The following is a 14,633-nucleotide window of genomic DNA, read 5'->3' on the forward strand; positions in this document are numbered from 1 at the left end:
GCCACAGGGTATACGACGCGCGAGATGGTGGTACTAAGAGTGTTCTCTAGATTGACGCACGAACAGATGCATGGACCGACAGACTGACAGACTGGCAGACAGACGGACAGGTAGACTGACGTGTAAAGCGGCTATGTGCCACACGGTATGCGAGATGGCGGTACTTTGAGTGTTCTGTAGATGGACGCACGGACGGACGCACGGACGGACAGACAGACAGACAGAGTGGCAGACAGACGGACAGGTAGACGGACGAGTAAAGCGCCTATGTGCCGCAGGGTATGCGAAATGGTGGTAGTTTGAGTGTTCTCTAGATGGACGCACAGACGGACGCACAGACGAATAGACAGACAAGCTGGCAGACAGCCAGACAGGTAGACAGATGTGTAAAGTGGCAATGTGCCACAGGGTATGCGAGATTGCGGTACTTTGAGTGTTGTCTAGATGGACGCATGGACGGACGCACGGACTGACAGACAGATAGACAGGCAAACACATGGACAGGTACACGGATGTGTAAAATGGCTATGTGCTACAAGGTATGCGAGATGGCGGTGCTTTGAGTGTTCTCTAGATGGACGCACGGACGGACGCACTGATGGACAGACAGACAGACTGGCAGAAAGTCGGACAGGTAGACTGACGTGTAAAGTGGCAATGTGCCACAGGGTATGCGAGATGGCGGTACTTTGAGTGCTCTCTAGATGGACGCACGGACGGACAGACAGACAGACGGGTAGACAGACAGACTGGCAGACAGACGGTTAGGTAGACGTGTAAAGTGGTTATCTGCCACCAGGTATTCGAGATGGCGGTACAATGAAAGTCCTCTTGATTGACGCACGGACCGACGCACGGACGGACAGACAGACTGGCAGACAGACGATAAGGTAGACGGATGTGTGAAGTGGCTATGTGCCACAGGGTATGCGAGATAGTGGTACTTTGAGTGTTCTCTAGATGGACGCACGGACGGACGCACGAACGGGCAGACAGACAGACTGGCAGACAGACGGACAGGTAGACGGACGTGTAAAGTGGCTGTTTCACAGGGTATGCGAGATGGCGGTACTTTGAGTGTTCTCTAGACGGACGCACGGACGGACGCACGGACAGAAAGATAGACTGGCAGACAGACAGACAGGTAGACGGACGCGTAAAGCGGGTATGTGCCACAGGGTATACGACGCGCGAGATTGTGGTACTAAGAGTGTTCTCTAGATTGACGCACGAACAGATGCATGGATGGACAGACAGACAGACTGGCAGACAGACGGACAGGTGGACGGACGTGTAAAGCGGCTATGTGCCACAGGGTATGCGAGATAGTGGTAGTTTGAGTGTTCTCTAGATGGACGCACGGACGGACGGGCAGACAGACGGACTGGCAGACAGACGGACAGGTAGACGGACGTGTAAAGTGGCTGTTTCACAGGGTATGCGAGATGGCGGTACTTTGAGTGTTCTCTAGATGGACGCACGGATGGACGCACGGACGGACAGACAGACAGGCTGGCAGACAGACGGACAGGTAGACAGACGTGTAAAGTGGCTATGTGCCACAGGGTATGCGAGAAGGCGGTACTTTGAGTGTTCTCTAGATGGACGCACGGACGGAGAGACAGACAGACTAGAAGACAGACGGACAGGTAGACGGACGTGTAAAGTGGCTATGTGCCACAGGGTATGCGAGATGGCGGTAGTTTGAGTGTTCTCTAGATGGATGCACAGATGGACGCACGGACGAATAGACAGACAAGCTGGCAGACAGCCAGACAGGTAGACAGATGTGTAAAGTGGCTGTGTGCCACAGGGTATACGACGCGCGAGATGATGGTACTCAGAGTGTTCTCTAGATGGACGCACGGACAGACGCATGGACGAACACAGACAGGCTGGCAGACAGACGGACAGGTAGACGGACGCGTAAAGCGGGTATGTGACACAGGGTATACGACGCGCAAGATGGCGGTACTCGGATTGTTGTCTAGATTTTGGCAGATAGACGGACAGGTAGACGGAGTTGTAAAGTGGCTATGTGCCACAGGGCATGCGAGATGGCGGTACTTTGAGTGTTCTCTAGATGGACGCATGGACGGACGCACGGACTGACAGACAGACAGACAGGCAAACAGATGGACAGGTACACGGATGTGTAAAGTGGCTATGTGCTACAAGGTATGCGAGACGGCGGTACTTTGAGTGTTCTCTAGATGGACAGACAGACAGACTGGCAGAAAGTCGGACAGGTAGACTGACGTGTAAAGTGGCAATGTGCCACAGGGTATGCGAGATGGCGGTACTTTGAGTGTTCTCTAGATGGACGCACGGACGGACAGACAGACAGACAGACGGGCAGACAGACAGACTGGCAGACAGACGGTTAGGTAGACGTGTAAAGTGGTTATCTGCCACCAGGTATTCGAGATGGCGGTACAATGAGTGTTCTCTTGATTGACGCATGGACGGATGCACGGACGGACAGACACACTGGCAGACAGACGAACAGGTAGACGGACGTGTGAAGTGGCTATGTGCCACAGGGTATGCGAGATAGTGGTACTTTGAGTGTTATCTAGATGGACGCACGGACGGGCAGACAGACGGACTGGCAGACAGACGGACAGGTAGACGGACGTGTAAAGTGGCTGTTTCACAGGGTATGCGAGATGGCGTTACTTTGAGTGTTCTCTAGATTGACGCACGGATGGACGCACGGACGGACAGACAGACAGGCTGGCAGACAGACGGACAGGTAGACAGACGTGTAAAGTGGCTATGTGCCACAGGGTATGCGAGAAGGCGGTACTTTGAGTGTTCTCTAGATGGACGCACGGACGGACAAACAGACAGACTGGCAGACAGACGGACAGGTAAACGGACGTGTAAAGTGGCTGTTTCACAGGGTATACAAGATGGTGGTACTTTGAGTGTTCTCTAGATGGACGCACGGACGGACGCACGGATGGACAGACAGGCAGACTGGCAGACAGACGGACAGGTAGACGGACGCGTAAAGTGGCTATGTGCCACAGGGTATGCGAGATGGCGGTAGTTTGAGTGTTCTCTAGAAGGACCCACGGACGGATGCCCCGACGGAAATACAGACAGGCTGGCAGACAGAAGGACAGGTAGACGGACGTGTAAAGTGGCTATGCGCCACAGGGTATGCGAGATGGCGGTACTTTGACTTTTCTCTAGATGGACGCACAGACGGACGCACGGACGAATAGACAGACAAGCTGGCAGACAGCCGGACAGGTAGACAGATGTGAAGTGGCTGTGTGCCACAGGGTATATGACGCGCGAGATGGTGGTACTCAGAGTGTTCTCTAGATGGACGCACGGACAGACGCATGGACGAACACAGACAGACTGGCAGACAGACGGATAGGTAGACGGACGCGTAAAGTGGCTATGCGCCACAGGGTAATCGAGATGGCGGTACATTGAGCGGTACATTGATTGACGCACTGACGGACACAAGGACGTAAAACAGACAGACTGGCAGACAGACGGACAGGTAGACGGACGTGTAAAGCGGCTATGTGCCACAAGGTATGCGAGATGGCGGTACTTTGAGTGTTCTCTAGATGGACGCACGGACGGATGCACGGACGGACGGACAGACAGACTGGCAGAAAGTCGGACAGGTAGACTAACGTGTAAAGTGGCTATGTGCCACAGGGTATGCGAGATGGCGGTACATTGAGCGTTCTCTGGATTGACGCACGGACGGATGCAAGGACGGACAGACAGACAGACTGGCAGACAGACGGACAGGTGGACGGACGTGTAAAGCGGCTATGTGCCACAGGGTATGCAAGATGGCGGTACATTGAGTGTTCTCTAGATGGACGCACGGACGAACGCACGGACAGACAGATAGACAGACTGGCAGACAGACAGACAGACAGGTAGACAGACGCGTAAAGCGGGTATGTGCCACAGGGTATACGACGCGCGAGATGGTGGTACTAAGAGTGTTCTCTAGATTGACGCACGAACAGATGCATGGACCGACAGACAGACAGACTGGCAGACAGACTGCCAGGTAGACTGACGTGTAAAGCGGCTATGTGCCACAGGGTATGCGAGATGGCGGTACTTTGAGTGTTCTCTAGATGGACGCACGGACGGACAGATAGACACACTGGCAGACAGACAGACAGGTAGACGGACGCGTAAACCGGGTATGTGCCACAGGGTATACGACGCGCGAGATGGTGGTACTAAGAGTGTTCTCTAGATTGACGCACGAACAGATGCATGGACGGACAGACAGACAGACTGGCAGACAGACGGACAGGTAGACGGACGTGTAAAGCGGCTATGTGCCACAGGGTATGCGAGATGGCAGTACTTTGAGTGTTCTCTAGATGGACGCACGGATGGACGCACGGACGGACAGACAGACTGGCACAGACGGACAGGTAGACGGGCGTGTAAAGTGGCTATGTGCCACAGGGTATGCGAGATGGCGGTAGTTTGAGTGTTCTCTAGAAGGACGCACGGGCGGATGCCCGGACAGACAGACAGACAGACTGGCAGACAGACGGACAGGTAGACGGACCTGTAAAGTGGCTATTTGCCACAGGGTATGCGAGATGGCGGTAGTTTGAGTGTTGTCTAGATGGACGCATGGACGGACGCACGGACTGACAGACAGACAGACAGGCAAACACATGGACAGGTACACGGATGTGTAAAGTGGCTATGTGCTACATGGTATGCGAGATGGCGGTACTTTGAGTGTTCTCTAGATGGACGCACGGACGGACGCACGGATGGACAGACAGACAGACTGGCAGAAAGTCGGACAGGTAGACTGACGTGTAAAGTGGCAATGTGCCACAGGGTATGCGAGATGGCGGTACTTTGAGTGCTCTCTAGATGGACGCACGGACGGACAGACAGACAGACGGGCAGACAGACAGACTGGCAGACAGACGGTTAGGTAGACGTGTAAAGTGGTTATCTGCCACCAGGTATTCGAGATGGCGGTACATTGAAAGTCCTCTTGATTGACGCACGGACCGACGCACGGACGGACAGACAGACTGGCAGACAGACAATAAGGTAGACGGACGTGTGAAGTGGCTATGTGCACACAGGGTATGCGAGATAGTGGTACTTTGAGTGTTCTCTAGATGGACGCACGGACGGACGCACGGACGGGCAGACAGACAGACTGGCAGACAGACGGACAGGTAGACGGACGTGTAAAGTGGCTGTTTCACAGGGTATGCGAGATGGCGGTACTTTGAGTGTTCTCTAGATGGACGCACGGACGGACGCACGGACAGAGAGATAGACAGACTGGCAGACAGACAGACAGGTAGACGGACGCGTAAAGCGGGTATGTGCCACAGGGTATACGACGCGCGAGATTGTGGTACTAAGAGTGTTCTCTAGATTGACGCACGAACAGATGCATGGATGGACAGACAGACAGACTGGCAGACAGACGGACAAGTGGACGGACGTGTAAAGCGGCTATGTGCCACAGGGTATGCGAGATAGTGGTAGTTTGAGTGTTTTCTAGATGGACGCAAGGACGGACGCATGGACGGGCAGACAGACGGACTGGCAGACAGACGGACAGGTAGACGGACGTGTAAAGTGGCTGTTTCACAGGGTATGCGAGATGGCGGTACTTTGAGTGTTCTCTAGATGGACGCACGGATGGACGCACGGACGGACAGACAGACAGGCTGGCAGACAGACGGACAGGTAGACAGACGTGTAAAGTGGCTATGTGCCACAGGGTATGCGAGAAGGCGGTACTTTGAGTGTTCTCTAGTTGGACGCACGGACGGACAGACAGACAGACTAGCAGACAGACGGACAGGTAGACGGACGTGTAAAGTGGCTATGTGCCACAGGGTATGCGAGATGGCGGTAGTTTGAGTGTTCTCTAGATGGATGCACAGACGGACGCACGACGAATAGACAGACAAGCTGGCAGACAGCCAGACAGGTAGACAGATGTGTAAAGTGGCTGTGTGCCACAGGGTATACGACGCGCGAGATGATGGTACTCAGAGTGTTCTCTAGATGGACGCACGGACAGACGCATGGACGAACACAGACAGACTGGCAGACAGACGGACAGGTAGACGGACGCGTAAAGCGGGTATGTGACACAGGGTATGCGAGACGGCAGTACTTTGAGTGTTCTCTAGATGGACGCACGGACGGACGCACGGACGGACGCACAGACGGGCAGACAGACTGGCAGACAGACGTACAGGTAGACGGACGTGTAAAGTGGCTGTTTCCCAGGGTATGTGAGATGGCGGTACTTTGAGTGTTCTCTAGATGGACGCACGGACGGACAGACAGACAGGCTGGCAGACAGACGGACAGGTAGAAAGACGTGTAAAGTGGCTATGTGCCACAGGGTATGCGAGAAGGCGGTACTTTGAGTGTTCTCTAGATGGACGCACAGACGGACGCACGGACGAATAGACAGACCAGCTGGCAGACAGCCGGACAGGTAGACAGATGTGTGAAGTGGCGGTGTGCCACAGGGTATATGACGCGCGAGATGGTGGTACTCAGAGTGTTCTCTAGATGGACGCACGGACAGACGCATGGACGAACACAGACAGACTGGCAGACAGACGGATAGGTAGACGGACGCGTAAAGCGGGTATGTGACACAGGGTATACGACGCGCAAGATGGCGGTACTCGGATTGTTGTCTAGATTTCGGCAGATAGACGGACAGGTAGACGGAGTTGTAAAGTGGCTATGTGCCACAGGGTATGCGAGATGGCGGTACTTTGAGTGTTCTCTAGATGGACGCATGGACGGACGCACGGACTGACAGACAGACAGACAGGCAAACAGATGGACAGGTACACGGATGTGTAAAGTGGCTATGTGCTACAAGGTATGCGAGACGGCGGTACTTTGAGTGTTCTCTAGATGGACAGACAGACAGACTGGCAGAAAGTCGGACAGGTAGACTGACGTGTAAAGTGGCAATATGCCACAGGGTATGCGAGATGGCGGTACTTTGAGCGTTCTCTAGATGGACGCACGGACGGACAGACAGACAGACGGGCAGACAGACAGACTGGCAGACAGACGGTTAGGTAGACGTGTAAAGTGGTTATCTGCCACCAGGTATTTGAGATGGCGGTACAATGAGTGTTCTCTTGATTGACGCACGGACGGACGCACGGACGGACAGACAGACTGGCAGAATGACGAACAGGTAGACGGACGTGTGAAGTGGCTATGTGCCACAGGGTATGCGAGATAGTGGTACTTTGAGTGTTCTCTAGATGGAAGCACGGACGGACGCACGGACGGGCAGACAGACGGACTGGCAGACAGACGGACAGGTAGACGGACGTGTAAAGTGGTTGTTTCACTGGGTATACAAGATGGTGGTACTTAGAGTATTCTCTAGATGGACGCACGGACGGACGCACGGATGGACAGACAGGCAGACTGGCGGACAGAAGGACAGGTAGACGGACGCGTAAAGTGGCTATGTGCCACAGGGTATGCGAGATGGCGGTACATTGAGCGTTCTCTAGATTGACGCACGGACGGACACAAGGACGGACAGACAGAAAGACTGGCAGACAGACGGACAGGTGGACGGACGTGTAAAGCGGATATGTGCCACAGGGTATGCAAGATGGCGGTACATTGAGTGTTCTCTAGATGGACGCACGGACGGATGCACGGACAGACAGATAGACAGACTGGCAGACAGACAGACAGGTAGACAGACGCGTAAAGCGGGTATGTGCCACAGGGTATACGACGCGCGAGATGGTGGTACTAAGAGTGTTCTCAAGATTGACGCACGAACAGATGCATGTACCAACAGACAGACAGACTGGCAGACAGACGGACAGGTAGACGGACGTGTAAAGCGGCTATGTGCCACAGGGTATGCGAGATGGCAGTACTTTGAGTGTTCTCTAGATGGACGCACGGACGGACGCACGGACGGGCAGACAGACTGGCAGACAGACGGACAGGTAGACGGACGTGTAAAGTGGCTGTTTCACAGGGTATGCGAGATGGCGGTACTTTGAGTGTTCTCTAGATGGACGCACGGACGGACAGACAGACAGGCTGGCAGACAGACGGACAGGTAGAAAGACGTGTAAAGTGGCTATGTGCCACAGGGTATGCGAGAAGGCGGTACTTTGAGTGTTCTCTAGATGGACGCACAGACGGACGCCCGGACGAATAGACAGACAAGCTGGCAGACAGCCGGACAGGTAGACAGATGTGTGAAGTGGCGGTGTGCCACAGGGTATATGACGCGCGAGATGGTGGTACTCAGAGTGTTCTCTAGATGGACGCACGGACAGACGCATGGACGAACACAGACAGACTGGCAGACAGACGGACAGGTAGACGGACGCGTAAAGTGGCTATGTGCCACAGGGTATGCGAGATGGCGGTACATTGAGCGTTCTCTAGATTGACGCACGGACGGACGCACGGACAGACAGATAGACAGACTGGCAGACAGACAGACAGGTAGACAGACGCGTAAAGCGGGTATGTGCCACAGGGTATACGACGCGCGAGATGGTGGTACTAAGAGTGTTCTCTAGATTGACGCACGAACAGATGCATGGACCGACAGACAGACAGACTGGCAGTCAGACGGACAGGTAGATGGACGTGTAAAGCGGCTATGTGCCACAAGGTATGCGAGATGGCGGTACTTTGAGTGTTCTCTAGATGGACGCACGGACGGATGCACGGACGGGCGGACAGACAGACTGGCAGAAAGTCGGACAGGTAGACTAACGTGTAAAGTGGCTATGTGCCACAGGGTATGCGAGATGGCGGTACATTGAGCGTTCTCTAGAATGACGCACAGACGGATGCAAGGACGGACAGACAGACAGACTGGCAGACAGACGGACAGGTGGACGGACGTGTAAAGCGGCTATGTGCCACAGGGTATGCAAGATGTCGGTACATTGAGTGTTCTCTAGTTGGACGCACGGACGGACGCACGGACGGACGCACGGACAGACAGATAGACAGACTGGCAGGCAGACAGACAGGTACACAGACGCGTAAAGCGGGTATGTGCCACAGGGTATACGACGCGCGAGATGGTGGTACTAAGAGTGTTCTCTAGATTGACGCACGAACAGATGCATGGACCGACAGACTGACAGACTGGCAGACAGACGGACAGGTAGACTGACGTGTAAAGCGGCTATGTGCCACACGGTATGCGAGATGGCGGTACTTTGAGTGTTCTGTAGATGGACGCACGAATGGACGCATGGACAAACATACAGCCAGACTGGCAGACAAACGGAGAGGTAGACCGACGCGTAAAGATGGTATGTACCACTAGGTATACGACGCGCGAGATGGCGGTACTCAGAGTGTTCTCTAGATTGACACACGAACAGACGCATGGACGGAGAGACCAAAAGACTGGCAGACGGATAGACAGGTACGCGGACGTGTAAAGCGGCAATGTGCCGCAAGGTATTCGAGATGGCGGTACTTTGAGTGTTCTCTAGATGGACGCACAGACGAATAGACAGACAAGCTGGCAGACAGCCAGACAGGTAGACAGATGTGTAAAGTGGCAATGTGCCACAGGGTATGCGAGATTGCGGTACTTTGAGTGTTGTCTAGATGGACGCATGGACGGACGCACGGACTGACAGACAGATAGACAGGCAAACACATGGACAGGTACACGGATGTGTAAAATGGCTATGTGCTACAAGGTATGCGAGATGGCGGTGCTTTGAGTGTTCTCTAGATGGACGCACGGACGGACGCACTGATGGACAGACAGACAGACTGGCAGAAAGTCGGACAGGTAGACTGACGTGTAAAGTGGCAATGTGCCACAGGGTATGCGAGATGGCGGTACTTTGAGTGCTCTCTAGATGGACGCACGGACGGACAGACAGACAGACGGGTAGACAGACAGACTGGCAGACAGACGGTTAGGTAGACGTGTAAAGTGGTTATCTGCCACCAGGTATTCGAGATGGCGGTACAATGAAAGTCCTCTTGATTGACGCACGGACCGACGCACGGACGGACAGACAGACTGGCAGACAGACGATAAGGTAGACGGATGTGTGAAGTGGCTATGTGCCACAGGGTATGCGAGATAGTGGTACTTTGAGTGTTCTCTAGATGGACGCACGGACGGACGCACGAACGGGCAGACAGACAGACTGGCAGACAGACGGACAGGTAGACGGACGTGTAAAGTGGCTGTTTCACAGGGTATGCGAGATGGCGGTACTTTGAGTGTTCTCTAGACGGACGCACGGACGGACGCACGGACAGAAAGATAGACTGGCAGACAGACAGACAGGTAGACGGACGCGTAAAGCGGGTATGTGCCACAGGGTATACGACGCGCGAGATTGTGGTACTAAGAGTGTTCTCTAGATTGACGCACGAACAGATGCATGGATGGACAGACAGACAGACTGGCAGACAGACGGACAGGTGGACGGACGTGTAAAGCGGCTATGTGCCACAGGGTATGCGAGATAGTGGTAGTTTGAGTGTTCTCTAGATGGACGCACGGACGGACGCACGGACGGGCAGACAGACGGACTGGCAGACAGACGGACAGGTAGACGGACGTGTAAAGTGGCTGTTTCACAGGGTATGCGAGATGGCGGTACTTTGAGTGTTCTCTAGATGGACGCACGGATGGACGCACGGACGGACAGACAGACAGGCTGGCAGACAGACGGACAGGTAGACAGACGTGTAAAGTGGCTATGTGCCACAGGGTATGCGAGAAGGCGGTACTTTGAGTGTTCTCTAGATGGACGCACGGACGGAGAGACAGACAGACTAGAAGACAGACGGACAGGTAGACGGACGTGTAAAGTGGCTATGTGCCACAGGGTATGCGAGATGGCGGTAGTTTGAGTGTTCTCTAGATGGATGCACAGATGGACGCACGGACGAATAGACAGACAAGCTGGCAGACAGCCAGACAGGTAGACAGATGTGTAAAGTGGCTGTGTGCCACAGGGTATACGACGCGCGAGATGATGGTACTCAGAGTGTTCTCTAGATGGACGCACGGACAGACGCATGGACGAACACAGACAGGCTGGCAGACAGACGGACAGGTAGACGGACGCGTAAAGCGGGTATGTGACACAGGGTATACGACGCGCAAGATGGCGGTACTCGGATTGTTGTCTAGATTTTGGCAGATAGACGGACAGGTAGACGGAGTTGTAAAGTGGCTATGTGCCACAGGGCATGCGAGATGGCGGTACTTTGAGTGTTCTCTAGATGGACGCATGGACGGACGCACGGACTGACAGACAGACAGACAGGCAAACAGATGGACAGGTACACGGATGTGTAAAGTGGCTATGCGCTACAAGGTATGCGAGACGGCGGTACTTTGAGTGTTCTCTAGATGGACAGACAGACAGACTGGCAGAAAGTCGGACAGGTAGACTGACGTGTAAAGTGGCAATGTGCCACAGGGTATGCGAGATGGCGGTACTTTGAGTGTTCTCTAGATGGACGCACGGACGGACAGACAGACAGACAGACGGGCAGACAGACAGACTGGCAGACAGACGGTTAGGTAGACGTGTAAAGTGGTTATCTGCCACCAGGTATTCGAGATGGCGGTACAATGAGTGTTCTCTTGATTGACGCATGGACGGATGCACGGACGGACAGACACACTGGCAGACAGACGAACAGGTAGACGGACGTGTGAAGTGGCTATGTGCCACAGGGTATGCGAGATAGTGGTACTTTGAGTGTTATCTAGATGGACGCACGGACGGGCAGACAGACGGACTGGCAGACAGACGGACAGGTAGACGGACGTGTAAAGTGGCTGTTTCACAGGGTATGCGAGATGGCGTTACTTTGAGTGTTCTCTAGATTGACGCACGGATGGACGCACGGACGGACAGACAGACAGGCTGGCAGACAGACGGACAGGTAGACAGACGTGTAAAGTGGCTATGTGCCACAGGGTATGCGAGAAGGCGGTACTTTGAGTGTTCTCTAGATGGACGCACGGACGGACAAACAGACAGACTGGCAGACAGACGGACAGGTAAACGGACGTGTAAAGTGGCTGTTTCACAGGGTATACAAGATGGTGGTACTTTGAGTGTTCTCTAGATGGACGCACGGACGGACGCACGGATGGACAGACAGGCAGACTGGCAGACAGACGGACAGGTAGACGGACGCGTAAAGTGGCTATGTGCCACAGGGTATGCGAGATGGCGGTAGTTTGAGTGTTCTCTAGAAGGACCCACGGACGGATGCCCCGACGGAAATACAGACAGGCTGGCAGACAGAAGGACAGGTAGACGGACGTGTAAAGTGGCTATGCGCCACAGGGTATGCGAGATGGCGGTACTTTGACTTTTCTCTAGATGGACGCACAGACGGACGCACGGACGAATAGACAGACAAGCTGGCAGACAGCCGGACAGGTAGACAGATGTGAAGTGGCTGTGTGCCACAGGGTATATGACGCGCGAGATGGTGGTACTCAGAGTGTTCTCTAGATGGACGCACGGACAGACGCATGGACGAACACAGACAGACTGGCAGACAGACGGATAGGTAGACGGACGCGTAAAGTGGCTATGCGCCACAGGGTAATCGAGATGGCGGTACATTGAGCGGTACATTGATTGACGCACTGACGGACACAAGGACGTAAAACAGACAGACTGGCAGACAGACGGACAGGTAGACGGACGTGTAAAGCGGCTATGTGCCACAAGGTATGCGAGATGGCGGTACTTTGAGTGTTCTCTAGATGGACGCACGGACGGATGCACGGACGGACGGACAGACAGACTGGCAGAAAGTCGGACAGGTAGACTAACGTGTAAAGTGGCTATGTGCCACAGGGTATGCGAGATGGCGGTACATTGAGCGTTCTCTGGATTGACGCACGGACGGATGCAAGGACGGACAGACAGACAGACTGGCAGACAGACGGATAGGTGGACGGACGTGTAAAGCGGCTATGTGCCACAGGGTATGCAAGATGGCGGTACATTGAGTGTTCTCTAGATGGACGCACGGACGAACGCACGGACAGACAGATAGACAGACTGGCAGACAGACAGACAGACAGGTAGACAGACGCGTAAAGCGGGTATGTGCCACAGGGTATACGACGCGCGAGATGGTGGTACTAAGAGTGTTCTCTAGATTGACGCACGAACAGATGCATGGACCGACAGACAGACAGACTGGCAGACAGACTGCCAGGTAGACTGACGTGTAAAGCGGCTATGTGCCACAGGGTATGCGAGATGGCGGTACTTTGAGTGTTCTCTAGATGGACGCACGGACGGACAGATAGACACACTGGCAGACAGACAGACAGGTAGACGGACGCGTAAACCGGGTATGTGCCACAGGGTATACGACGCGCGAGATGGTGGTACTAAGAGTGTTCTCTAGATTGACGCACGAACAGATGCATGGACGGACAGACAGACAGACTGGCAGACAGACGGACAGGTAGACGGACGTGTAAAGCGGCTATGTGCCACAGGGTATGCGAGATGGCAGTACTTTGAGTGTTCTCTAGATGGACGCACGGATGGACGCACGGACGGACAGACAGACTGGCACAGACGGACAGGTAGACGGGCGTGTAAAGTGGCTATGTGCCACAGGGTATGCGAGATGGCGGTAGTTTGAGTGTTCTCTAGAAGGACGCACGGGCGGATGCCCGGACAGACAGACAGACAGACTGGCAGACAGACGGACAGGTAGACGGACCTGTAAAGTGGCTATTTGCCACAGGGTATGCGAGATGGCGGTAGTTTGAGTGTTGTCTAGATGGACGCATGGACGGACGCACGGACTGACAGACAGACAGACAGGCAAACACATGGACAGGTACACGGATGTGTAAAGTGGCTATGTGCTACATGGTATGCGAGATGGCGGTACTTTGAGTGTTCTCTAGATGGAAGCACGGACGGACGCACGGATGGACAGACAGACAGACTGGCAGAAAGTCGGACAGGTAGACTGACGTGTAAAGTGGCAATGTGCCACAGGGTATGCGAGATGGCGGTACTTTGAGTGCTCTCTAGATGGACGCACGGACGGACAGACAGACAGACGGGCAGACAGACAGACTGGCAGACAGACGGTTAGGTAGACGTGTAAAGTGGTTATCTGCCACCAGGTATTCGAGATGGCGGTACATTGAAAGTCCTCTTGATTGACGCACGGACCGACGCACGGACGGACAGACAGACTGGCAGACAGACAATAAGGTAGACGGACGTGTGAAGTGGCTATGTGCACACAGGGTATGCGAGATAGTGGTACTTTGAGTGTTCTCTAGATGGACGCACGGACGGACGCACGAACGGGCAGACAGACAGACTGGCAGACAGACGGACAGGTAGACGGACGTGTAAAGTGGCTGTTTCACAGGGTATGCGAGATGGCGGTACTTTGAGTGTTCTCTAGATGGACGCACGGACGGACGCACGGACAGAGAGATAGACAGACTGGCAGACAGACAGACAGGTAAACGGACGCGTAAAGCGGGTATGTGCCACAGGGTATACGACGCGCGAGATTGTGGTACTAAGAGTGTTCTCTAGATTGAC

The sequence above is a fragment of the Rhipicephalus microplus genome, chromosome 2, assembly GCF_043290135.1.
Source record: "Rhipicephalus microplus isolate Deutch F79 chromosome 2, USDA_Rmic, whole genome shotgun sequence".
Classification (NCBI taxonomy): domain Eukaryota; kingdom Metazoa; phylum Arthropoda; class Arachnida; order Ixodida; family Ixodidae; genus Rhipicephalus; species Rhipicephalus microplus.